This window comes from Rutidosis leptorrhynchoides, chromosome 1, assembly GCF_046630445.1.
Source record: "Rutidosis leptorrhynchoides isolate AG116_Rl617_1_P2 chromosome 1, CSIRO_AGI_Rlap_v1, whole genome shotgun sequence".
Taxonomy (NCBI): Eukaryota; Viridiplantae; Streptophyta; class Magnoliopsida; order Asterales; family Asteraceae; genus Rutidosis; species Rutidosis leptorrhynchoides.
Genome location: NC_092333.1, coordinates 710,627,666 through 710,629,965, shown reverse-complemented (window position 1 = coordinate 710,629,965; position 2,300 = coordinate 710,627,666). Strand labels below are relative to the sequence as shown.

At 37.9% G+C, this 2,300-nt stretch overlaps 1 non-coding gene across 1 annotated transcript; it reads left to right on the top strand.

Moving 5' to 3' along the window:
* Nucleotides 1-1,424: 1,424 nt before the first annotated feature.
* LOC139886782 (small nucleolar RNA R71) lies at nucleotides 1,425-1,531 on the top strand. Its single transcript, XR_011772648.1, has one exon. It is a non-coding gene; the product is annotated as a small nucleolar RNA R71 (small nucleolar RNA).
* The last annotated feature ends 769 nt before the right edge of the window (nucleotides 1,532-2,300 follow it).

Below are 2,300 nucleotides of genomic sequence, written 5' to 3'. Positions count from 1 at the left end.
TGGACGCTAAGAATGGTCGACCTAAAATTAGAGGAATGTTTTGGTCCTCTTCTATGTCAATGACAATGAATTCGACTAGAAAGGTTAAATTACCTACTTGAACGGGTAGGTTGTCAGCAATTCCAAATGGGTGCTTAATGGTTTGATCAAGGAGTCGAACACTCATATCCGTTGGACTTAACTCACCTACTCCTAATCTCTTATATAATGAAAGAGGCATAACACTCACACTTGAACCTAAATCTGCTAGTGCATCATACATGACACAGTCACTAAGTAGACAGGGAACAATAAATTCACCCGGATCACCTACCCTAGGTGGAGGTTTTGGTGGAACTGTCTTCACCGGGTTTACTTCTACGGTTTTTATTTCTTGAACTTTCTTATTCTTCTTCTTCTTCTTTTTTCCAAAGGTATCACAAACTTTATTACCTATCACTTGCTCATACTCAACTCCTTTTCTTGGAAACGGGATGGGTGTTTTGTATGGTGCCACCACTGGCTTTACATACTCGGGTGGTGGTGGTGTTGTAACTTCTTCATTGTTACTCACATCTAAAACTTTCCCATCTTCTGGTGTTGGTTTTTCAGAATTTGTTGATACCATGTTAACATTTTCATTCCGAGGATTTACTTCATTATTACTCGGTAGCTTTCCTTGTTCCCTTTCACTCATCAATCTAACAAGAGTACTTACTTGTTTTTCTAGATTCAAAATGGAAGCTTGTTGAGTTCTAAATGACTGATCAAACCTCTCATTCGTTTGGGTTTGAGTTTCAATAAATTGTGTTTGAGATTCAACTAGCTTAAATACCACTACTTCCAGATTTGACTTTTTCTCTTCGGTTTGTTGTGGCGGTTTATACAAGCCTGGTCTTTGTTGATTGAAAGTGTTGTTTTGAGTTGGTTGGTTATTCAGACCTTGTTGGTTGTATGAGTTATTATTGGGTCCATTTGGATTGTAAAGAATGTTTTGATTTCGATTAAAGTTTGGCCTTGGCGGTTGATTATTATTTTGATAATTATTTCCCGGCCTTTGGTTTATGTAGGAAACATTCTCTCGTTGTTCCATCGTTTGCTCAACATTACAATCTTTCGTTAAGTGTGGTCCACCACATTGCTCACAACTGATTCGTATTGCGTGAATATCTTTAGTCATCTTTTCCATTCATCTCTCGAAAGCATCTATTTTTGCGGAAACAGAATCAAAGTTATGGCTAGAATCGGCTGTAGCCGCTTTAGATGAATGAAAAATATCTTTTTCCTGATGCCACTCATGAGAGTGGGATGCTGTGTTATCAATGATCTTGTGAGCTTCGGTTGCGGTTTTCTTCATAATGGAACCACCAGCTGCTGTGTCGATGTCTTTTCGTGTGGCGATGTCGACGCCTTTATAGAAAATTTGCACTATTTGAAAAGTATCTAAACCGTGTTGAGGACATCCTCTCAACATCCTTCCGAATCGTGTCCATGCCTCATATAACGTTTCATTTGGCTTTTGCACGAATGTGGCAATTTCTCCTTGAAGTCTCACGGCTTTAGATGCCGGAAAGAATCTTTGAAGAAATTTCTCAACTAAAATATCCCATGAGTCAATCGTTCCTTCAGGTAACGATTCTAACCAATCTTTGGCTTCTCCTTTTAAAGTCCATGGGAACAACATAAGATAAATAGTTTCATCCTCAACTTCTTGGATTTTAAATAGATTACAAATCCTATTAAAAGTTCAAAGATGTTCATTTGGATCTTCTTTTGTTGTACCACCAAATTGGCACTGATTGGTGATCATGTGTAGGATTTGTCCTTTGATTTCAAAATCTGATGCTCTAACATCTGGCTGATTAATGGCGTGACCTTGGCCCGTGCGTGTGGCTCTCATTCGGTCTTCCATACTTTAAGGTTCCGTTACTTCCATAATTGAATTTGTTGAATCCGAATCACTAGAAGATTCTGATTTAACTATTTGTGGTTCAGGAGGAATGATTAGTGGTTCAGGATTTTGGAATTGTCCTTGAATATCCTCTGGATTCTCAGTTGTGAAGTCGGGTTCAAAAAATGGATTATCAGAAATTTGAGTTGGAGAACTTGTTAAACTAGATGATGATTCTAAAGAAAAATCAACGGCAACAATATTGGCTAGATGCCTTGATCGAGTTACAGGTGGTGAACGTATGAAAGGTGGTGAACGTTTTGCTCGGTGCATTCACTGAATATCCTATTAGTTATAAAAATAAAAATTATATACGTTATCAAATTAATAGACTTTTCTGATTTTGCCCACGTTTCGAATAGCCAATAGA